The sequence below is a fragment of the Tympanuchus pallidicinctus genome, unplaced genomic scaffold (assembly GCF_026119805.1).
Source record: "Tympanuchus pallidicinctus isolate F22 unplaced genomic scaffold, pur_lepc_1.0 scaffold22, whole genome shotgun sequence".
Classification (NCBI taxonomy): Eukaryota; Metazoa; Chordata; class Aves; order Galliformes; family Phasianidae; genus Tympanuchus; species Tympanuchus pallidicinctus.
This window is the reverse complement of record NW_026294739.1, coordinates 10,558,651-10,584,433: the sequence shown is the minus strand read 5'-3', so window position 1 is coordinate 10,584,433 and position 25,783 is coordinate 10,558,651. Positions and strand designations below refer to the sequence as shown.

At 35.0% G+C, this 25,783-nt stretch overlaps 1 long non-coding RNA gene across 1 annotated transcript in view; it reads right to left on the bottom strand.

The window, feature by feature from the left end:
• LOC128082195 (uncharacterized) overlaps window positions 1–25,783 on the bottom strand; it is a 472,145-nt gene that overhangs the window by 167,846 nt on the left and 278,516 nt on the right. The window contains exon 4 of the long non-coding RNA XR_008207583.1: window positions 5,209–5,273. This is a non-coding gene — a long non-coding RNA (uncharacterized LOC128082195). The remainder of the gene's footprint in view (window positions 1–5,208; window positions 5,274–25,783) is intronic.

The window sequence follows — 25,783 nt, the reverse complement described above, 5'->3', positions numbered from 1 at the left end:
GAGCCTAGAATTATTTATGGAGAGATATTACAAGAAGCATGTCCAAGATGTTAATAACAATGAAAGACAACAAGGAGGGATAATGGTCAGTTATCTGTCAAGAGACTTTTTGCTTAAAACCACAGATCAACTGCTTCTTATTATATGAAAGGCATCCTTTGCTCTTTGTCACAAAACAAATTTTTCCAGTCACACCTGGCAGTGGAGAGGAGATGCAGCACACTTCACAAGAACTTTTCATTGAATAAAACATGTCTGGCCCTATTTTACTTCAGTTGGGAAATGAATAAATCAGACAGCTCCTTCAGAGTACGGCATACTTGCAGATAGAAGCCCTGGGCTTTTCGCCCCTGATGTATCTTAAGTGGAATTGCAGTTCCATAATGGGTTGGTGTCTTTGTAAGTGAATATATCATATTACTGAATAAATGTCCACCGAGAGACTATTTGTTAAAATAAATAAATTATCAAGCCCTTGACACATGGTAGCACTCACTTGGGGAATCAAAATGCTAAACTGGATGTCAGTTGCTGTCTGGACAGCCACAGGATTCTCTGTTGCAAAGGTCCTGAAGATGGTGCCTTTGGTTGGAACGGGAGAGCCACCCTGAAGCTTCCAGCATTTCACCTGTTCTGGCTTTGCACGGTAAGGTGGAGCGTGAGCCAAGAAGAATCTACTGTTCCTATTAAACCCTTCAGAGTGGGCTATCAGCTATCACAGCTTCACCCCTAGCAGCTTTCCGTCTCTTCCCTCTTCCTTGCCTCACAAAGAAGTTGAACTCCCATTAGGAAGGCAGCCATGGGTAAATCCTGAAGGGGCTGCATGACACTCCCATTACAGCATACAGGCTTAGACAGGCCCATGCTGAGCTTCTGGGCTGTATGGGAGCTCAGCTGCTGTTTCTTCTGAAAATAGCCTACCAATAAACAGAGGGATTCAGCTCTTTTGACTGATGCCTTTTTCAAGCATTTAATTTGTTTAAGACATTAAAAACAAAATTATGAGAATCTGACAAGTTATTTTAGCATAATTGCCTAAGGTTCCTACCATTTTGGCTGAAATGAGGAGTGGTATGATTACGACTGAGGGGAAAAAGCAGCCAAGTTGCAGAAAGCTATAATAGTGAGTTAGCGTATTATAAAGATGTTAAACCCGAATTATTTTCTAATACTCTTTCCTCAATATTCATAATAAATTTCAATGCACAATGTGCCAGTCTCTGTTCACATAAAAATCTGAAGATTGAAAATACATTACAGTAACACAGATGTCACTGGGAAAACTTCAGTGACCTTTAGGTAGCAAAAAGCATAGCCTTTTACTTTAATAGACTCTGACATTATTATAATTCTGTCCTGGTAAACCACAAAATGTGAGTTATTACATATTTTAATCAGGTCAACTGGGATAGGAGGAGGATTTTAAAACAAGCAGAAAGAACTTCAGTAGATTACATAAATCACGTTCTGAATTTGATAGGTATGAAACAAAAAAAAATTATTGAGGCCTTTCAAAGAAAGGATTCGTGAATGCAAAGCGTGATGATTATATTAGTCAAAGAATGGAAAAGATGTGGATTTTATTTTTAGCTCCTCAAAGTAAATTTTCTTTTCACTTTGGGGATGAAATTGCTAGATTAAGACATATCACAGGCAAGGTATTTCGCCAGTCAAGCAGTCTCCAACCAGTTATCCTGGCATAGCATGCACTGTGTTAAGCAGCAGCTGCAAATATACATGCTAGGGGAATCGCAGTCACCATCTTTAGTGTATTAATATGCTTTGCATGCTGTATTAGAAAGGCAAAAATTCAATTCTCAGTCAGATCAAACACATTCTTATTTATAGTCCTTGGAGTTACCGCTTGCCATGGGAAGCAGACCTTCTCCAAGTATCCTCCTAGTGATTAGAAAACTGAAGTAACTTTTAATCTCAAATCCCACCTCACCATGGCTTGCATTAATGGTTTCCTTAGCTTATGCTCTGCGCTGCGTCACAACCCAGCACAACTGCTCACTCTGCCAAACTGCTGCAACTGAGTTCTGAGAAACTTGTTAACCAATAGAGGAAGAAAGCAGAGAAAAGAGTCAGTTCTCACAGAGACCAAACCCACATATCTTCTGCTTCTAGAAAATAAACACCACTGCAATTTCAGGCACTAGAGAATCCTTTTGATGCAAGTTTAACAAAGCTAGGAGGATTTGGCACTTTGCTTTTTCTAAATAATCACAAGTGGTGAATGTAAAAGTTACACAGACAAATGATTAGGAATAATGAAGTTTGGGCCCATCAAGCTCAGTGCTTTACAATAGTAAAGATCATTCCAATCAGATGATGGATCATGTTGATGCAAGTGGTAGCTTGCTTAGCTTGGGTACTATTGCAGACGTTGGTTGTGATGTCATCATGACAATCACACAGACAATTAATCCCTCATTTGCAACAACATTGCCAGATGAGAGATGGTTTGAGTTTTAACTGGTGATCACCCATTTTCTTTAGGAATTGTCCCTCTGGGACAATAGAGTGTCTTGAAGTGGGAGTACCAGAATTATTCCATCACTCCACAAGATATAAAAACTGGTGAAAAATGTTGGTTTTTAAAGTATACGTTAGTTCAACAGTTTCAGAATGGAAACTGTGAGCAGAAGCAGAATTCAGACAAGTTTCATATTGCAGTCGAAAAATCAAGATAGTGCAGTAAAATTAACTTGAAAAAAAGTGTTATAAAATATACATCAAACTATCTGTCTGACAAGAAACAACAATAAGCCATCATTTGTTGTAAGTAATTTCAACTTAAAAGTTATCTATTACCTCTGTAATTTTACAGTGTGAAAATGCTTCTTATCCAACTATGATATTTCAATATAGCTTTCAATATCCTTTGTAAAGTACTAAAAGGGAAACAATGCAGTCACAAACTAAGTGCAGTAAATTAGAATTAATGAGCAGAAGAGTGCAGAAAGTCTTTGCTGCTGCATAATGCTACCCTTTCAGAAGAAACCTATATCATAAGGCATTGCACGTGTACATGGAAATTCATTAATGCTACACCAAGAATAGACCTCCTTGTTGCCTACACAATCTTTTACTCACCATATACATTTTGTCCTTTGAATATGAACTGTAGTGAAATGAGAAAAACCTCTGTAAGGTAGCAAATGAGAAATACTGTGGATATTATCTTACAATGAGTGTTTTGCAGCTATCTAAAAGGCTCATCTTCCTTCTTTCTCTCCACCTTGGCAGGATTTATGCTGATTACTTGTCTTTATCCAAATTAGGTAAAGTCATGCTGTAGATATCGCTCTTATTCTAATTCAATCCCTCACTCTTGAAATATTTGCTCACAATACAATTGCATATTTTATTCTTATAATATTCTTTCTTTTCAGTAGATACAAGTAATATTTCAGCTCCCTTTTAGAGTACATGACATCAAATTCTTGAGAATTATGCTGCAAAGTGATTGGATCATGTCACTCATTTCTTTGCTTCCCTTCATATCTCCATCTTTGTCTTCAGACTCTCCTGCCATACACATTTTATTTATTAAGATCTGAAAAGTTCAGTTTGGATTCTAGAATTATTTGAAGGCAATATCAACACATATCCCGTATTCTTTTAAGTAATTTCTCACAAAACATATGAAAAGTGGTTTGGAAAATTTTCCTTCACTATGTCATCACTAGAAGTGATCCAAAAAAGAAGTGTAGCTGTAAGGACAATTCTGAAAATACCCTATTTGGAACGCTTATTCTGTCAGCATCCTAACATCCATCTACAGATCCTTAATCTTCCTATTCTTTTGCCTTTCCCCTTTTACAACAAACCCTTACGGGCAGAAACTCTTCTTTATGCTGTAAAGAACCTAGGAAAAGACTAACTTAACTAATACTGGCACATTAGCAAAATCGTGAGATGCCCAGGGAACAGTCTGCTAACATGAACACACAGAAAGTATGTCCCAGCAATATTTGCTAAGCAAAATAATAGAAAATGCAAAACAGAAATCTTTCATTTCATACCAGAATCACTGACCCTACAAAGTGGAAAATAAAACCAACAAACAGAATTTGAAACCTGTGCTCTTTATCATCAGGGCGTGCTCAGTAGATGGAAAAAAGTATTGCACAGATATTTTAAAATGTATCCTCATCGTGAGACAGAGAATTCTGATCACTGATGAATTCAAATGATTCAAGGGAAAAGTAAAATAAAATAATATATAATGTAATGCAAAGTTTAACAGTAAAAATATATTAAGTTTTGTTGTTGCTTTTTTTAACTGGCCATTATTACTACAGTTACAAGACTGAATATGTACTACAGTATAATTTCAAATATTTAATGAAGTATCAAGCTTTGATAACTTTGTTCTCAATATATCTATGCCACTGAATCTAGAAGAGAAAATTAATCAGTGTGGAAGGCCCTGTTTTACTACAGCTGGTAGGCTGACAAATCCATCTGCACAGCAAGCCAGCATCATAGAAAATTAATGTGCCATACCTTAAAGTGAGAGACCACAATATGTGTACGTATGGCTGTGTTTCTAGTAAAACCACAAAAAGATTTAGTCTTTATTTTCATATTTTGCAGGCACTGACAGGAAAATAGTCAGACATACATTTGAAATAAGATTATAAAAGAGCAACAAGCAAAATACATTAACTATAAATCAGCTTTTTCTCTTTACAGCACGGAAAGTCCTGGAGCCTACATATGAACTCTAATCATTCACAGTTTTTTACAGGAAGGTCCACACTTCCTTAACCATCTCTTACGTATGACTTCTACAGCATTTGGATTTAGACTGGAGATAGAACTCAAGGCGTTGGAGTTTAGGGATTTGCAGTCCCATTCTTTTTGCAATTAATCCCCACATACCTTTAATATATATAAAGAATTCATTCCTGAAATCTGGTCTGCAATTCACACACAAAACAATGACCGTAAGATTAGATTTGTGGAACTGAAAATAAATATGACTTTCAAGTAGTAGCGGAAATAACTTTTTCCCTGTTCATTGCAGAGGAATTGGTCTAGATGATCTTCAAGGTCCCTTCTAACTCAAATGATTCCATTATTCTATATTAAGCATTTCAAAAATCCAATTTTTTAAAATACATACTGCATGTCCTTATCATAGATAAATATTATAAAGCAAAATCAAACAAAAAACTTGAATAAATTTCTACTCACATTTTGTTACTGGTCTCCTTCCAGTCTGGCTTGCCATATACATCCCATCTCTTTCTCTTCTATTCCTAAATAGAATATAGGGGAAAAAAAAAAAAAAGCAAAAACCAAAAAACAGTTAATTACTAAGTGCCAAGCAGCAGAAATTACACAACATTAAGCTGCTATAAACCAAGTTATCAACTACAGGCATTTCTGCAACACTGAAACCATAAGAAATTTCATGTTTGAACAAATCATTATAGCTATAATTAGTTATACCAGTTCTTAAATTTTCCAAAATTTTCAGATTGGGAAAAAAAGGACATTTTTCATTATATTCTTTTCTGTCACAGGAAGAAGTTTCACACACATTAGAAAATCTTTGGATGCCAATAAATCAACAATTATAACTCAGACTATCACTGAATGTAATAGCCATAAACTACAGCAATACAATTAAACAAGAAAAAAAAACCAAAAAAGTAACACTGACAGGAAAATAAAAGAGAGAGAGAGAGAGAGAGAGAAAGAGAGGAAGAGAGAAAGAATGAGAGAAAGAAAGAAAGAGAGAGAGAGAGAGAAAGAAAATCTCTTATTCAAGAGACTGAAAATCCATTTTCAAGGAACACACCTTGAAACTTTGAATTCTACAAAACACAAGGAATTATTTTAATATCAAATTCTTGTAGCATTATCTACACAACTACATATAAGTCATATTTTCGAAGACTGTACAGTACAAAGAAGTTCAAAGCTGTCCAACCGCACATGCATTGCACATGTTGGAAATGTCTCAGCACTGACTCCCACAGAGGTTTTTTTCGTTTTTGCTTCCTCTCAGCCACTTTAAAGGGAAAATATTATCTGTTTAAACATCAGGTAATGACACAACTATAAGATACTAATAACAGCTTTCCTAATGTTTAGTTACTTACTGAAGATAACTAATGATAATACCACTTATATCCTAATGGCATAAAGATAGCACAAACATGAAAAAATCTTTCTATACATGAAAGCCAATGTTTTGAACCAGAGAGAAAACATCATACAGAAAATTGTTTTCTTCTGCATGAGAGAATCACTTCTAGATGCTGATAAAAGCTCCTTAAGATTTAGAAATTATTTTTGTTATTTTAGTTACTAATCACAGAATTAGTTAAATTGCCAATACACATTACTTTCTGAAGTCACCGGCATAGGATTTAGCCCAAAAATTCTCCTTAACATGAGCTGTAAGAGTTTTCTACTCCTTGTACTAACATATACCTTTTACCCATTCACTAGCTCCATACTACATTACTTGTTTAGTTTTGTTATCATTTAACATCAAAATATGAAACATCCTTAATATCTATTCAGCACTTTTCCAAATTCTTCTCTCAACCTCTTTTTTTTTCTGGAAAAAATAGCCTCTATTTAACCTTTTATTTCACCACAAGAATTCTTTAGGCTTTTTGTGGGAGATAAGAGCTCTACACCTCCTTTGCATTAATCTAAACACAGTTTTAGGATCTGTGTTGACATCTAAAAAAACAGCCTGAAATTAAAGAATAGGAGCTTCTAGGATTTGACTATTGTGCTGTGATGTTCCACATGTTTTATAAGTTGATCACTCAATCACCACATCTGGAGAGAATAATACAGAAGACAAAGTTCAATTTAAAGTTCTACCTGTTTTTTCCTCATGCTAAGTAGGATACAAATACAAAGAAAAGCTACAAATAACTCTTTTCTCTTTAATTAGTTATAAAAATGAGCTGCCTTACTGCCACAGTGCATCAGTACTGAACTTTCTTAAAGTGGTGTTCCATGCAAACAGAAGTTGATATAGTGAAAGCAATAGTATCCAGTTCTGTTTCAGAACTCCTTGTTTGTATGTTGTTCTTCTTCTTTTTTTTTTTTTTTTTAAAGTAGAAATGTCAGGGGTAAAAAGGTATAAAATAGCATAGTCAGGAAGCACAGTATGTAACTATGCTTAGAATTGCTGTTTTCACTGGAGTGCCTTCATTACAGTCTGCCACAGATATTCATAGCTGCTCATATTGCAGATGGTATCCTGGGATAATATTAGTGAATTTTTTATATGAATTGGTTTTAGGCTGAACGTTACTTGAACCTAATCTTCTATCACTAAGTGTCAAACACTGGACAATGTCATTAGTGCAATTAATTAAGCAGCTAATGGATTGTGCAGAGGATATTGAATTATGACACTTTGGAACTGCATAGTATTAAATGTCATAACCAGGTCAGTATGAAATACTTGTATTCATCATTAAAAAACTATTCAGTACAACAGAGAGAGGACTGACTAAATCATCCAGTGGAGATCCAGCTATTAGTTTTCTATTTCTGCCTGGTGTTGAACTACAAACAAATTTTACTTCTTGATTTCCTCTCTGAATATGAATTCTACATGAGCACTTAAAAGCAGATGTGGTACAACTGAACAACTGGCTGCACTTTAACACTTTTTTTTTTTTTTTTTTTTTTTTTTTAAACCAAGAAAGCGCTGCTGTACAGGACTGGGAAATACGATGTTACAGGTTAGACATGTGTGTATCAAAATTACTTGAGGACAGGAAACTATTGCTGAACTACATGAAAAAAATGTGTGATCCTTGAAATGTTTATGCAATGCCGTATCCAGAAATCATCACAAACAGTAATTCAGAAACCCCTGAACTGTTAAACATCTTGATAAAAGTGGATAAATAGAGGTTATAGAGCAGAAATGTTGGCTGCAATCAGCAAGGTAGAAGTTTCTGAATAGAAATGTTTCTACATAGCAAATTAACAATGACATTTTAACTTTTTGCAGTTTATGCTGCGGTGGGAAATTGAATTCTGCCATGTCTGTTTCTTTCTGAGATTGCAATGGATCAAGCCCTCCAGTATAAGCTTCTTCCTCCCCAAAATATTTCTTTCAAGTGAATGTTCAAGTACGCACACTGGAAAGTTATCTCAACATTTGATATCTAGATCTCCATTCTTCACCATAAACATTCATGTTGAAGTGATTTAAGGTATATTTTGAGATTGTTGAAAATGTTTAGTTTCATTTTAGGATTTGCAAAAAAAAAAATTGATAAAATAAAAAAAATGAAGTCACACCTAACAGAAAAACAATTTGATTTTTATGTAGTTCAATTATTTGTTTCAAGACAAGTTGGGTACCTACAGGTACACTGACATTGTTGCATTCTTAGTTCTGCTGACACTACAGTTGAAAGAGTTACATGATTAATACATGAAGTGTTTGGCTAACTGGAAAGGACACAGGAATGAACTGAATTCAGACAATTCCAAACTGATTCTTAATTATTTTCTTTCATAAACTGTTTTGTTTGTTTCAATTAGATAGCCTTGTAACCTGCAGAGTTACAACATTCAGTATTTCACTTTGAGGAACACATACAATCTCCCAGTTAGCATGGCACATGGTTTCTGATTCTGTTTATGCAGCAGTCACTTCTAAATTTACTAGCCATGAAATCTGATCCCCACTTAAGAAGACCTTAAGTCCTGCAGTCAAAGGTAGCAGATACTGTGACCATCATACCAGGTGCAGACTCCAACATGTGTGAAGACATAGGAATATTCCTCACTTTATACTTCTATTTCTACACTACTGTCTGGTAAGGACCATTTTTTTTTACTCTTCCTGTTATATTTCAGTAATACTCAAGATTGAAAGAGATTTCCATAACACACTGAGGCTAGGCTTACCTTCTTGCAAGCAAACTGAAATCCTAGAAAGCAGCACATTTATCAATCTCTTCTGCATTCAATAGGTTTATTAGCATACTACGCACATAAGGCACACATGTTAGAATAAAGACTGCTAGGAAATTCCTAATTAAAATACGATCTCATGAGCACTGTGGCTGCTATGGCAACTCAGGCTAAATAAAAAGGTGATACTACATCAGCAGGACACAGCAGGGCAGATGAACAAGCATGATGCTGCACTATAATGTGCCAAAATGTGCCTGAGCTGTTCACTGCACATTGGCTTCTCTTCAGTTCAAAGAAATGTGAATCCCCTCCATATCTCATATGACTAAAAATAACATTACAGAAATGGTTATGCCACTTATAATACGGATTACTTTTTTTTCCCCCCAAGTTCTCCTCTATGGCCAGTTGCTCTTCAGCTCTGAAGAATTCTATGGGCTGTCTTAAAATGCATGCAAATATAAGGAGTGCAAATTATACTGTTACCACCAAAATGCAGAACACCATATGCATGAGAAAATTGCCAGCTCCCAGCTTTTTTTTAAGCAACTGTTCATACAAGATAACGTATTAACCATTAAAGTAGCATCACACAGTCAAAACTGGCACACAATTAATTGATTTACCACCACTAACAATGCTTACTGGTGATCACAAATTGTAAGCCTCTCAGTTTGAGTCTGCAGTTCGTTTATCAAGGTTACCAGCCTTCCACTGGTGCAAGGCAGATGCAATTAAAGACAACAACAAGAATCAGGAAAGTGAAAAATCAAACACAGACATTACTGGACATGTTAAATATTAAAAAAAAAAATCCTCTCTTGGTTCAATGTTATGCATAAACTTTACTGTGGAGCAAGATTTTATTTGCCTCAACTCCTTTCTTTGAAGATGTTACATCATATGGGGAGAGAAGCTATTGCTATTGGCTTTTTTTTTGGCAGACTTTGTTTTTGGAGTTCTGCTTGCTTGGTTTGCTTCTTTTTTTTTCCTCTGCCAAAAAAAAAAAAAAAAAAAAAAAAAAAAAAAGCAAGTTTTCCAGACCAAGGAAATATCACACTGTGAGAGCAGAAACACAAGATGAACAGAAGGAGCCCTTATGTCAAGAGGACATACTGTTTTAAGAAGTCCTTTGTCTTTCTTGTCAAAGTGTAGAGAAAATACAGAGATTCCCTCCAGTTCTTTCTATGGCTCTTCATAATAGAAAATTTAGTTTTGCAATGCTTCCTTTTTCCTACTAGTAAAAACAGACACTCAAACCAAATCACTTTTCAGTGATTATCTGCATTAGCAGCTGGGAGTGTAAGCTGGATACCAGATCACCAACAAAACATCAAAATGACAATCCAAAATTTGTGCTAATTTGCAATCAGATGGAGTTTTTGTTCACCCAAACTTTTCAAAATAGAAAATTAAAAGTGAAAATTAACATTAATGACCCCTGTACTGGTTATTCAATGTAATATTTGATTAGACATTTACATCACATGAATATCAAGCAAATCTCTAAGCATCTGCTGTGAGCTTCAAATTGATCTATTATGGAACAAGTAAAACTGCAAAGATTTTCAGAGAAAAATGCAAATGCACTAGAAATTAGAAAGAAAGAATCGGTTTCATCTATTTTAAGGGAAAATGGAAATGTTCATTAAGTTGCAGAAGAGCCACTATTTTGAAAAATGCATAATCAGTTTTGTAGATGTCATAATTTAAACTTTTATTCAAGCTTACAAAGAGAGGCAGAATGCAGAACTTAGTTAAATGCAGCTATTTTCACATGTCAGGAAAAAGATGCTTTACTGACATTTGTCATCTGTGTGTTCTAATCAGGTGAGCTCAGAATTACCAGGTTGGGGTTGTTCACCTCCTGTCAAATACAATCAAATACCATAGGAAATATCATGCAGAGCATTTCTCCTTTTTCTTCTTTTCTTTTTGACAACACAAGGTTGACTGACATTTGCCCTTCAAATGAACTGATTCAGCTGTCACCAGAAGGAACCAGAACGCAGGCCTATGCAGGCAGGGGTGATGCTTTTGTGTCCTTTTCAGAACTAACCAGTTATCACGTGAACAGCATATCAAATACATAAGAAACCTTAACACTTGAGACCTACAGAGCAAATACTACATTTGCGTTACTATAAAAACTGATTAATACAGTATTTTCCAAAGCACAATCAAAACATAGTTCTTGACTAACAGTATGACTTAGAAAAAAAAGAGATTCTTCTAAATGTCAGTACATGCATTTTTAGATACTTTATAGTACTATTAATTGAAGTTATTATGACAAATTAGATTTTACTGCAATTCCATTCATACCCAGTGGTATCTTCTATTTGATTCAGCCCTTGTCAGTCAAACCATATTTAAAATCAAATTTAATTTAAAAGCAAATAACTGTTCTCTCAGTATTTCTGATTTGGAGTATGTACATACTGTGTTCTGAGAACTCATTCACATGAAAATGTCACATTAGCACAAATTATGTTCTAAATGAGAAGCAGTTTCCTCTTTTCTCTGACAAGAAAGACAAGCACAACACAGCAAATTTTATTATTTTCCTAGAATCTCCAAGAAAGGTTGGTTGGGAAGATGGATTCTTGTGTCTTCAGCAGACATATTTCTTGACAAATAGACAACTACTACAGGAAAAGAAGGGGCAGACACACAGACCAATAAATGTCCTATAGCACTTTCTGTTAGTCAATTATGCAGTGTTTGGGGAACCTTCTTGTTCTGCGCAGCTCATTAATGGAAACTGCTGAATAAGTGGTTCTTCTGTGCTTGTAAACAGAGGACAAACAACTAAATGCTGGAATTCTCACACAGAGTTGTAATGGAAGGTATAGGCTCGCATCTTATGACAGAGTGAAAATAACTTAATATCTCATGAAGGCTGAGGCTGGAAATTGGAAATGATAAGCAAGCCATTCTGACAATAGGTAGATTTTCCCTTTGGCAGGGAAGAAAAGAGAATTAGACAGTCCAAAAGTCTAGCTACTCATTTGTCCAACATTGATTTTGGACATCCAACATACAACTACAGAGAAATACAAACAGAAATCAATTTATGCTCTTGTTGAAATAAATGGCAGATTTGACCACAGGATGAATACACAGTAAGTAGAAAAATCAAGTATTTTGTAAAAAAGGTTCTGTTCTACCAAAGCCACTCTCAGCAGGAGTAATTTACATGGATACTAATAGTTCATTAACTGACAACTCAGGCAAATTCCAAAACATGAAATGGTATCCTCTCTGTATGAGGGTTGTAGCATTTTAGTTCTCACCTGTTTAGCTGCTCACATTTTTGTTCTGAATAATCTCTCTTAACCTCTAATTCTGTAACAACTTTTTTTTTTTTTTTTTTTTTTTTTTTTTTGTGTGTGTGTGTGTGTGTATTTCATTAAAAGCCAATTGTAGTGAGATATGACCCTTTTTTTCTTTGACAGAACAAAAAGTAACTTAGGAATCTGCCAATATTGGGTGAAATAATTACTTCAGACAAACTACTCAATAGGTTTCTGATTCTGAATATATTTTTAAATTCTCATTGACATAAGTGACTTCATCAATGTCACTAGAAGAATGTTGTTTGGTCTCATTAAAAAAATAAAGCAGAAGAAAGCCAATATTCTTTCCATCCTTAGTTACTAGTTTTCAAAAGCCATGAACAGCTTTCCAAGCTTGTTTTTTCACACTCTTTCTGATAAACAGCTTACAAGAATTCAAGAAAAAAAAAAAGTACTATTCACCTAAACTTATGTTATAATACACTTAACCATTGAATGAGGTGGTTAAAAAAAAAACCAAACAACTAGCTTGTTTGTTGTTGATTTGTCTCTTTATCTTCTTTTCTACCTCAATATGACTCAAGTCTTTAGTTTAATAAATTTTGATTAGCACTTCTTGTTCTGGCTGGAGAATGCACTTACAATCAAGGCACATCAGCAGAGCTACTCTGGCATGGTAGAGGGCAGCAGGTGTCCTCCAATAGATACCGAATTATCTTTCAGCTTCAGGAGACAAATGGACCTTCCAAATCAATGCTTCACTGATTTATCAGACAATCTAAAGAAAGCCTCATCATTTCCACTATTTCTGATATGCAGATAAACAACTCTGTTCAGCATTTTAAAGTAACAGGAGTTCTTCTTTAGAACTTTTATTTCGTTATTTATTAAGAGCACTTTCAGAAATATTTTCTAAAACAGAAGTGCCATTCCTCAGTGCTGCTTCTGAGACAAGAACAAGGAATCAACAGTGTTACTGAAAATAATACATATGTGAAATCAAATAGAATGTACTATAAATACTAAATGAAACAGATGCATAAATAGTATAATTTGATAAATTATAAGTCTTGTTGTTACACTCTCATGAGTTATTTAACTTAATTTTGGTTTAGAAGGTGACAAAAAAAAAAAGGATTGCTAATGATTAGTAATTAACCTTCTCCTGTAAACGCTAAGAAATATAGTGACATAACTGCTTTCTTCAGACAGTAGAAAAATAAGCTACAAAATGGATCATACTAAGAAAATTGAACAACTGGACATGAAGAGCCTTTTGTAGTCTAATTTGCTCTGAAGAAGATTCTTAATATGAAGAACTTTTCTGATCTGTACTGCATTCTCAGAAGTGAGCCAGCAGCAACTTTGGAAAAGGTAAACTCAAATTTGTGCCATGGCTCATTAAAACCCAGTATTGCAAAAATATAAAAATTATGCTTGTTTACACCCTGGGTTGACGAGGCACTGCCATTTTTTCCTGTTGCGTTTATTTCACTTTGAAGATAATAATGGAGCATTCAATGCAACAGAAACACAGCGCAAGCTGTATAACCTATAGTGAAGTGCATTAGGAATTCAACAGTGGATGGGAGGAGGAAGATCTTTTTCCAGCACACTCAGGTGCAGACTGCAGTGACTTCCTTCACAGTAATCAGTAAATAAGACAATGCTGAGAATGTGCAGTATTTTCCCACTAAATAGAAGACTCGTAGATCACGGTTTCCACTAGCTGCTCTCACACTTGAATTTTGCCACAGTATCTGTCTACAGATTCTCATTACTTACATGAAAACTGAAATTCTCTTCAAGAAAATAAAACCAAAAGCACACAATTGCACACAGTTGCTGCATTTTTCAGCTGTTAGAAGCTTTTAAATATTTCTCCATTAACTCCAAAATCAAAACAAAATCAATCATTCATTCAAGAATAATATCAGTTTCTTTGTAAAACGCAAGTGTCCTTCTGCCTAAACCTGGTGACTCCTGGAGAGCTCTACACATTGCTAACCCTCACATTTGGATTACTATCAATTCTTAACCTCTTCCTGTTTCCACCAATCTTTTTTTTCCTTTGTCCACTAACTGTACTTGCCTGCCAGTGTGCATTTTATTTTGTACTCATTTTTTCTTGCCATTTTAAAAGGGGAATCTTTATCCAGCTAAGTTAAAAACAAAAACCATGCAACTAGAAGGAGATCCCCAGGGATAAGTCACCATGAAAGCATGAGATGCCCTACATTCACTGCCAAGGCATTCTTCCTTCTCAGTAGGGGTAATTAACATAAATAAAAACGTGAATGTGTGAACCAACTCAATGTTCTGCGAGAAGTCCCTGAAGACAGAAACGATCTGATGGTTACAAACTGAGACTTCAACAAATGAGAAAAATTAGATTCTCAGATTTATCCTACAAACTCTTCTGAATAGAAAGCAGCCCTATTCTCAACAGCTCAAATAGCACATAAAAAGCAGTGCGTTCTTCTTTTAGCTGCAGTGATTTAAAAATCTAGAACTTGTATGTGCCATTAAAAAGCTATCCCATAAGCCTTTTATCTTCTTCCCATTGAATTGACCTGTTTTAAGTGGAATTTTAGTCTTAGGATATCAATACGCAGAAGCACTGTGTACTGAAAAGAAAAAGAAAATGGAACTTTTCTGAGGTACGTCTGAAAAGTAAATTACTTGTTATGAAATTTTTATTTTTTATCGGAAATGACCTAAAATATATTCAAAGAAAAATGCACACAACCTGAAATGAACTGACATTAAGTATCTCTAGAGTTCTCTAACTTCTGAAAAAAAACCACAAATTCTTAGTGCAGAAATGAAGTCTCAAGGAGCAAATGATTAGTGTTCAGAAGAATACAGATCAGAATTCAGATGTTGTGAAATATACCTTTTGATATTTCTAGTATTGCTATTTCTTCCCATCAACTACCAATTCTTCCCTCCAATAAAAACATTTAAAGGCCTGCAACCCCAAAATAGCCTTCATATAATACTGAACAAAAGGGCTCTTTACATTTTTGTAGAAATAACTCCTGCAGTAAGTATCTCTACCCCCCTCTTGTCTTACACAGTAAAACCTTTACTACTATATGGAGATTTTTCACATACAGTAAAAAAAACCTGTTGATTACTTCTGGACAGGTATGTAGCTATTTCTAATTATGTGGTTTTTACTTTCCTGTCCTAGAGACAAGGAAAGTAATTGAATAAATAATTTTACTTAAGACATTACAAGTTTGAACAATTCTGAAAATCAGATATAAGGAGCACAAGTTATTTCTCATTATAAACACATTCCTATTAGCTCAAGTGAAATTGCTTTGCATGCTTGTTCTCTAAAGGCAATCCCAGGGCTCTGTCCAAGCATATCCAGCTCCGTTATTTGATTTCTACTGGGTTGTCTTCAGAGCTGTCATTAACATATCAAAGCCACTTGAAGAAAATTAGTTATGCAAATTGTTTCAAAAATAAACTAATAACACAGTTACATCCAATGTTACAGGACAAAAAGTTACATTATCTCCCATTTTGGCCCTTCATCTTCGCATAGTCATTTCCTCTCTCCACTAAATAGTTTTTACAGTTAATAAATTGCTCAGGTTTCTCTGCAAGATTTAATTACCTGCAGCAAATAGGATGCTCTACGTGCTGTTCTGTTCTCTATGTGTACAATATTAATTTTTTATTTTCCTTAATCCTGCTATTCACAGTAGACACATTTCTACCTCTTTTGCATTAAGAAAAGGAGATTCCCATCTCAGCATTATAAATATTTAACCTGAAATGGAACTTAGCTGTTCACTATGCCATCCCACACTGAATTGTCCTGTATTTCCATGTGACAGTCTGCTAACCATTATTTGCTCTATTATGTACTATAACCACTTCAAGAAAAGTCACTGAATGATGCAAAAAAAGTGTTTTGAGAAAAAAAATCTGATCTTTTATTAAAAATCCAATTGTGCCTCATTTCTGTACTCTAAAATTCAGCAGAGAAATGAGACTGCACATGGGGCTTTTCACATAGTTCCCTTCACTGTGGAATCAACTTTCCTAATATCACAGATATGCATCTAAAGCAATTTAATTAGTAAATTAACATAATACTTTCTTCTTTCCTCCTCACCTTGTATACTCTATATACCTTGTATATAGAGAAATGGCCAACTGTGATTAAAACTGAACACATTATATAACTCTTGTTTGTAGCAGGGCCTCTCACACCATTAAGGTAAAAAGGGTCATTAGATTGTGGTCAGATTACATTGAAAACCACGTCCTTCTACATTCAAAACATTAAAAAGTGACTCTAGAATTCCAAGTACTTTTAGTTCTGCTTCAGATTAAATCTCCACTGAATGTTCTGTAAGATGTCCAAAGGCTGGAACCAGCAGATCACAGATAAACTAATATTTTCATTCTTCTGGATGGTACTGCTCCTACTCAGCTTGATCTAGTGGCTGGCAAATCTGCTTGTGGCAGGGGGTTGGACTTTCATGATCCTTGAAATCACTTCCAATCCAAGCCATTCCATGATTCATTCTGTGATTGTGTCTCTACAATCTTTATTCCTAAATATCCCTTCTTTGCATGCTTCCTTCCCTCCACAGATACAAGCTGTACAGAGTTGTGAAGACTCTCCTTAACTTGACAAGGGAAAAGCTCCTGTCTATGTGCCCCTTGTCCTCTGAACCCCTCACAGTACTCTGGTTCCAAAGGAGTCAGATACGCTCTAAATGATTTACAGCATTAACTTCATAACATAGGAAGTTCATACAGCTTATATATAACATACATTGCTGATTTATGTCAACAGATGAAAATAAACATCAATACCTTAGAAGCTTGCTGGAAATTCACATGTAGCATTCCGAACCAGTTAAGAAAGCAAGCAATTAACAGCCTTGTAGTGAAGCAGAATGTCTTCTTTCAGGGCTTTTAGTTCAGCTCAATGAAAATGACCGAGTCAGTCATTATTTAGTACCTGCTGGAGCCTGGCTGACCAGATTGTTAAAACAGCTCTAGCCAGACAACGACTGCTGTAAGCATCAGTTACAGCAATAAAGTATGCAATAAATAAATAAAGTAAAATCAGAAGGATGCCAGGGCTTCAGTACTAACAAAAGTACTGTTGCTGTTATTCCAGCTCACTGCTGACTTTAAGATAATTAATTTTGTACCCTCCCTTTTTAAGATGATTGAAGTCAGGTTAGTGTAAGCTCCTCTGCCTTCAGCTCCTTGTGCAGAGTAACTCCCAACCAAAAATAAATCTTGAAAATGTAATTGATCATACAAGACAATTCCAACTTTCATTTTTCAGTTAGGAGCTGAGGTGGCAGACCAGCCAATCCTGATGAATACTAAACAGCTTGCAACTGACTTAACATAATTATCATGCCAACCCTATAACATACTCAAGTACACAAGAGGTAGGAAATGCTGAATACATTTTAAATTATATAGAGATGAGCACTGTATGGTAGGAGAAAAACTTTAACTTCTTCTATTAAAAGATTCAGCCCTTCTCCAACAGCTGGTTTCCTCTGCATTTTTTATTTTGGTGATTACAGCACTTGACCAAGAGAAAAAAAAGGTTTCAGACATACTCTCTTTAGAGAGAACTGTAAAATGTTCAGGTGAGTCTTCTTAAAAATCTCATTAAAAACTGCAATATATTTCTTCAGCAGACATTATCATCTTGTGAATAATTCCTATGGAAAAATACCAATAATTTTACTCTTTTACAGATAATAACTCCTTACTGTAAGTTCAGACTTGTTATACATTTAGGAATCTAACAGAAAAAGCCTGAGTTTGTCAACTGCACAGATCACCTGACCTGCATTGAGATACGTGTGATAACTTTAGGATTGCTCAGTGAAGTGGATGCTAATCATCTTGCAATGGAAACGCCAAAATGCCTGGTTGGATAAACACAGCTAACATGCTGGTAACATCTTTGGAAGAGTAACAACGACATAACAAAAAAAAAAAAAAGACCAAGAAATATTTGTTCAGAGAACATAAAAATGACATTGTTGATATTCTTTATTTTGACAAACTTAAAGCACGTCCTATTTTCCCCCCAGTTACACAATGGAGAGGTCAAACTAACAATGACAACAATGACAAATAGTCATCTAATAGGTTTCAGCAATGCTTCATCAAAAAAAAAAGATAAGACAGAAATAAACACCATTCCTCAAAACAATTCATTCTCATCCAGTTAGCACTGGGAATATTTTTTGTCAAATATAGTCAGAAATAACCAGAACTAGCTGGAGCAGTTAGAAGTCATTTTTGACACAAACACCTTCACATGAACTCTTGGTTAGAGGACGTAGGGTCAAATATACCCTGAAGGAGAACATTCTTCCCCATAGAATGTTTAAAAGTATGTGTGAAATGAAGAAATTGTTACTTAGAAAAAGGAAAATTTGACAGTAGAGATGGATGCAACCTGATCTATCTGTGTGCACTCACAGCTGAAAGACAGACTTCTTTTCCTGGCACTCATGATAGGTCTATTGTGAGAACTGGGGTTTTTCAATTGGTTTTGATGAAAAGCAACAAAAAAAGTACGCTGTTGACAGGATGCATGTAACACACTGAGATACAGAAATACGTTTTCCTTCTTTAGAGCAGTATGTTGAATAAAGTCTGTTGCATGAATTGCCTGCTTTCCAAAGAGAGCAGGAGAAAATGAACAAAAGGAGAATAAGATCATTGCATGTTTGAAGCATCTCCTGATTAAGCTCACTTAGGGACACTGCGTGCTTGTATGTCTTGTGTGTATGAAATCAGCTTTAAAAGAAAAAACACCACCCTTACACATTTCCACTCACATCAAGATTACTCTCTATTGAGAGAAGTTCTATTCTATTTGCCCTGAGATAGGAGATGTTTCCTCAAGGACGGTGGAAATAAAGCTTTTATTTTATAACAGGGAAGGTTAAATCAAAGTACTCTTTTCCATATTTGACATTTACAAATAGCAGAAGTCATACAGCAATAAATTAATAATGAAACTATAAACACAATACTCTTCATTTGAATTGCAAAGATACGCTTTTATGCTTTCCTCAGAGCTCAAGTTTGTTGGTGTATAATGACCCACTAAAAACAACTTTTCAGAGACAACTCAAATGGAAAGTTCATTGGGCAATATAATGTCCAATAAAAGTTTCACCTTACAGCCTATGCAATTTTACAGTAATATGTCTAACTCCAGTTTTACAATGCCTTTTATGCTGCTACCTCAACCTACTTAACTAGAGTTAGTTAATTCATCTTTATGACCCCTGAGGGATTAAACAACTATGCCAAATTTAGATAATTTGGACACAGTGAGAATTTAGAGAGAGCAGAGTAAGCAATGAACTGTAAGCACTGAAGCTTCAAACCTGTGTTAGGTTGTTACTGGGAAAAAATTTCACTCACAAAACAGAAGGAAATCCATTTCATTAAACGTATTAAATCCCACTCCTGCTTATTTCAATATACATCAAAATATATTTCCTAGTAGCTAGCCCTAACAAATTGCTTTGAAAAATTTCAGAAGTGGCAGAGAACACATCAACCTCTTTAACCGTAGCGGTCATTCTCCTCCCCTAGGTGAGACGTGCTCTCACACCATACTACTCTGTACACAAAACATGTGACAGACTTCCTATTTTAGCTGGACAAAAACTAAGGAGCACTGTCCAGGATTAAAGAGAAACTATTACAAAAACCCATGCTTTTTGGCAGTGTTTTTCACTTAACCAGTCCATACCCCAGCTCTCTCTAGTGTCAGACAAGTGCTTTGTGAAAGAGCTGACAGTTTTTTTTAAATGAGAAAGAAAACAGAAAAAGGAATAAAACTATAATGAATAAATCAAAGTTAAATAAATGCTAAACCAAATATTGATCATCTGCCTGGCTGCAACGCACTCTCCTGGCTGATACACACTGAAGTTGTAGAAATGTGCTGTCATACATTGCACCATTTTGTTAAGCACTGCTTTCTGTTATTACAGTTTTCACCATTTTTATCATTATTATTACTATTATTCACGTGAATCTACCCCTTTCACAGCCCCTTGGAAGCTGGGAAGCCTACTCTGGAATCACACGTTAACTCAGATTTGTAGACCCTTTCTGCCATCTACATTAAACTATCTACTTCAGGGCTTTTAATCTTTTGGACTGCAACAAAGGCAAACAAAAATTACTTAAATCTTTGCATGAGAAATTGCTTGCTTTCTTTATATAAGAAAATCTACCACTGTTCACTGGAATGAAATATATCAAGTTTTGACTGTACTGAAAACAGGTATTGATTTTTTTAGGTTTTTCTATTGTGAGAGCTCTTGTAAGCAATAGACCATTACATCATTCTAGATTAGTACTCAGGATCTTTTGTGGAAGATTTCCAAACTGCAGGCAGCTTTTGTAAACTGTTTGCTTTTAAAATGACTCCTATTTCTTGTATTTATTAACATCACCAGTGGCAACTTTACTCAGTGGCTGAATACAAGTATTATATTTTTGATATCCAGAAGCATGAAGCAGCAGCTGCCCCTTTGTCACCACAGAGAACTTCCTCAAGCAGAGACTGAAAGGCCATAATCCCAACTAAGCAAGCAGAGTGGGGTTACACACCTTATCAAATATGAAGACACACAACAGTGAGGATATTTAACTACATGTTCAATAATGAAATAGTCTTTTAAACTGCACAAAGGCCATCAACCCATGGGGCTAGTGGTCATCCCTAGTTATATTGAGAAGTAACTTTCAGATTTACTCAGATGTGACATCCTCCACAACTCTGAATTCATTTAGCTAGCTCCATGAGTCTCTCAACCTGCATTATTTACTTTGCAGTACATTTTCAGGGATTAGCTGTAGAACTGAAATAGAGAGAACCAGAAGACCTTTGACTGACTGAATTTTCATGGAGTCAGTACAAGGTACCATCAACTATCTGCAGCCTTACTTAATCTCTATCAATCACTGTAAGTGCTCAAACAAATACAAAACACTGTATGTTGTCCAGTAATGTTTAATATGAGGATGTACCCTGTCACAATTACAGATCAAAAATCTATGTTTATTTATATATTTGATTATCCTGAATTACACTTTTTGCATTGTTTGTCAGTTTTGCTGTTAGGTAAGACAACAGTTAGGCAATATGAAAAGAATCTGTCCCTTCTGAAGGAGGGGATATGCTCATTATAGTACTGCCAACAGAAAAAAAAAGTGAAATTATTTCTCAAAAGCTGCTATAATTGAATACAGGTTGAGGCTGGAGAACCGGGATTAGTAATACTACTACAGAGTACATTCTGTTACTTTATGCCCAGCTCCAGTCTTGTTCATTTATAAGGCAAACCTATTTTTGTTCTTCTATAGATCAAATATATTATTTTTAGCCAATACTGAGGAAAATAAATGGCTTCAAACATTACTTTCTACTCCACACACAATTAAAGTATTGTAACAGCTCTCAGAAAGTCTCACCTGAAGACTATATTTTATCTAAGCTTTTGAATGAGGCATTATAATTACTGTGGGAAAACTGAGTGCTACTTTCCTGATATTTCAGATGATAGTGCTCGGAAAATAACTTTGCTAGGGGCTAAGAAGTATTCCATGCAAAATTAATTCCCTATTTAATCAAAATGCTTAGCAAAAAAACAGGAAAGCTAATCAGAGAATAATTATCTTCCAAGTAAAAACAATGTGTATTAATATTCATTTCTTATATGATAAGTTTACTTTATACCACCCTGCTACAGCCATACAAAAGAGATGCATTTGTACTACGAACTTCAATAACCACATCTCACATCCAAAGGGTAATTCAAGTACAACGCAGAGTGCAAACAACTCTGACGTTCCGACCACCATCTGGCCCAGTCTGGCCTTACCAGAAATTAATTCTAGGTCATCCAATTCCTCTGTCCTTCTCTTTTGACAGATTTGCAATAGCAGTTTGCAGTAATAACAGTTACAGAATTTGCAAGAAAGAAAGAATCTTTAACGGGAAAACAGATTTTTTGTTTTGCTCCCACAGTACTTACCCCGTAATAGTTAGTGGGATCTAATAGCCTCTTCAATTCAAATAACATAATGGACATCTACCTTCCTTTCTACTTTTCACTGTGGTGATCACAGGCGGAGTGTTCAGAAAAGGGAAGGAAAGAAACACAATGCTAGTACACTGTAAAAACAATTCAAACAACTAAATTTACTTAGCAAACTGAGTTACGTATATCTATCTAAGTTTATTCTTAGATTTCTGCTGGTACCAGACAATATAAGTGCACAGGAACAGAATTAAATTGTTCTTTCTGGTATTTTTATAAAAAATATCTCTGCCTTCTGTTCTTTTTCTATTCCAAAGGAATCAACTGATTTCTTACTATGAGGTTAGTCAGCAACATATTTTATTAGTCAAATTGCAAAGAGAAATAATATAAGAGCATAGAACATCTTGAAAATACAAGATTTTCAGCAAGATGTATGACAGATTTCTCTCCAGGAATGTAAGTTGCTTATCATTGCCAGATTCGTTACAAAGTGGGGCTTTCACAAGCCCTCAAAGACTCTACGCTCTTTCCTAACAACAGATGGCAATATTTTCCTCTCTTTAGAAGAGATCTGTAATAACACAGGAAATGGTTTAAGACAGAATTCAGATTTTCTAGTCTCCTATTTTCTGGCTGTTCATATAACAATTACCCATAAAGTAGGCCTGATAGCTTAGATGTGATATATGAGTTCATGGAAAACAAACTGTATCCATATGGGAGATAACGTGCCTTTATCTGACTGCTTAACAAGAACTCCTTAGCCATTTGTAATACTTGCAAACTACACAGTGCTGTTCTAACTAAGTGGCATATGTAACTACTCAGCACAACCACAGATTTTACAATTGGTTATGTAACTCAGAATTTGCTTACACAAGCATTTCATTTAAACTTTTCCCTTAAATAATTTTCATGCATGAGAAGCTCAAATGCTCTAAGACTCAAAAGCAAGTGCAAAAAGATCATGAACAGGACAGATACTTGCTTTAGGATTTGAATAAACACTCCAGTACAGAAAACAGGCTGCCAAAATGGAAAGAAATTTGAGAAATCCAAATTAAAAGAGGTTCCTGGCACTCTGAAGGTGTAAAAAGTCAAACATTGTATGTTTAGTAGTCAGGTAGTGAACAAAACTATAGAAGCAGTTCTCAGTACTTTCTAATTGTAATCAGAAATTCCTTGTTAGCCTTCTATATTTAATATAAAAGTTGACATAACACATTACTGAAGACCAATGACGAGAATGATGAGATGGACAAGATGTTATAGAAGAGGCTGGCAGAAGTTGCACGATCGCCCACCCAAAGAAATCCCTGCAGATGTTCAAGAAATGTTCAGATGTGATACTGAGGGAAGTTTAGTAGGGTGTTGGCAGTAGGTGGACAATTGCACTGGATCATTTTCGAAGTCTTTTCCAACCTTGATGATTCTGATTCTATGACATTCAAGTCTGGATTTTCATCATGGTGACATAAAAGATCATATACACCAATTAAAAATGATGTTGTCCATCATTTTTTAAGGTTTATGGAATTCTAGTTTTGTAGTATTATGCATGCTGTAATAATATAGCTTAATGAATTCACTGTCCTGGACAGTATAATGACATATTTAAATACAGTGGCTACACTTCTGTTTTACTGATAATTAATTTGTATTGTTGATATAGAACTTTTAACAATGGAATAAATGCGGGTAAATGTAAATGTTAGAGACTATTAATCTTTTTTCTATATAGTATTTGGATGTGTAATTTCTTAATCAGGATAAAGTACCATTTGTTATAATGTGCTATGAAACAGATAAAACCTGCTGCAAATCCTCTTAGAGATACAAAAAATCCACTTTTAACTGGGGATGAGAATAAAATACAACCATTTAAAAAGGACAGAAATGCTACTAAATTAAGTCGAACTGCACAGAGCGGAGACCAAAATGTTTTGATGCTTTCCAGGTTAAAGGGTTATTCCATGGTTTATTATATATACAGAGAAAAATATGTACTGGATAAAAAGCTTGCAGCAGAAATTCTGGATTCCTGTACTGCCTCCAGGGGTTCTTAATCCACTAAAAGCATTTCTCCATTTGAACTGCTAATCTAGCAAAATACAGAGGTGAGAAGAGAGAATGGTGTTGCATCCTCAATATGAATTATTTCTTTGCTGTGTTGAAAATATAGCCTTACCTCTTGCTGTCGTGCGTGAAGCATGAAAGTAGATGCTGTGCTTAGGTTTCACACACACAAAAAAAATTCTGTTGTAATTTCTCTGATCTTAATTTTGATTAGTTTTGTTCTTGTTATTAAATAAATATACATATATCATAATTAAAGGGCTTTGTTGACATTTGTCTTATTACTTTACCTTGAAATACACTTATCTAATACAAAAGTAATTCATTTGGCAGAACTTATTTCAGTCTGTTTTTCTATTCTCTTTTAAATGTTAATTTTATACAAAGTAATATCAATTTTAGCACTGGAATTGGTATATTTAAATTAGGCATCTTTTATAGATAGATAGATAGAACACCAGCATTTAGCATTAGACATGTCCAGATTCTGCACCAACAGCAAACAACAGGCCTTGCTGAAAGCTCTGGGCTTGATATGACAATTCAAATATTTTAAAAGACTATTTCTTCTTTTTATGATTTAACAGCACAGTCACATAGGAAAATTTGGGTTTTTTCCTTGTTTGTTTTAATTACATTTAGCATCCCTAATAGAAAGTTTTTAGTCTGTAAATCTTGTTGATGTCTTGCAATTCTATAGTTAGTCCATATGAGCACAAATGCCTTGTAAAACTGACTACCTTTACATGAGTATTTCCTTCAGTAGACTTTATGAAAAATTTACAGGCTTAAAATTTTGAAGATTATTTCATTTACCCAACAAAGTACTTCTAAAGGAAGCCCATATTTGCAATGCATGCCTCTGGTTCCTAAGCTCAACTCTCACTTTAAAGACCAGTAGAGCTATTCATGTACTAAGAACATTGCAGCAACAGAACAGAAACTTGAAAGTCTGTTGACATTTTCTTGTGGCATCCAGACATATCAGTTTTGAGTGTTATTTCAACAAGTCTCATGAGAAAAACAATCAGGCTGAGGCAGTATTTCAACCGAAGGTCCTCAAAACCAATTCCAGAACTCAAAAGCAGTAACCTCAGAAATCTGATAATAAAATTCTTCACCAAGATATTAAAACCAACACTCTGGTTTTAGGATTAGACAAGCAGATTTGCTTTAAACAAAGTGGAAATGCAGTAAGAGATTAAGCAGAGAAGGAATTTTAAAGAGAAATCTGACTGGCTGTTAAGTGACAATGCTGAAGTACAAAGCTTCATTCTGCTTTCCTCAGTTGTTCCTGAAACTGCCTCAGACATTGCTGTTTGAATTGCTGGGTAACATTTAAGCTGCTAAAATGTTTTCATAGACCAAAACAATTTGCCTGCTTTTCCCTGC